Genomic DNA, 288 nt, shown 5'->3' with positions numbered 1-288 from the left:
GTGGGTACGGGCAGAGCGCTGTAATCACAGCGTCCGGCTGAACTCTAACTCTGTGTGACCATCGGGAACCGTGCGGCTTCGTACGGCCTTTAAGTAACGAGGAAACCCCTTCAGGCATCTCCAGGGCTTGGGTTTATTTGCCCCATGTGCCAACTCTTCAATTGTTTGTTTTTTTAAAGCTCTCCCTGCGGAGGAACCAGCAGAGAAGAGGCCGGGTAGGTTGGAGCTGGGGTGTGGCTGACGTGTTCGCCGCAAAACGTGCTTCAGGATGTGATGATGAGCTTGTAA

Source organism: Merops nubicus, unplaced genomic scaffold (assembly GCF_000691845.1).
Source record: "Merops nubicus isolate BGI_N331 unplaced genomic scaffold, ASM69184v1 scaffold33092, whole genome shotgun sequence".
Taxonomy (NCBI): domain Eukaryota; kingdom Metazoa; phylum Chordata; class Aves; order Coraciiformes; family Meropidae; genus Merops; species Merops nubicus.
This window is presented reverse-complemented; position numbering follows the sequence as displayed.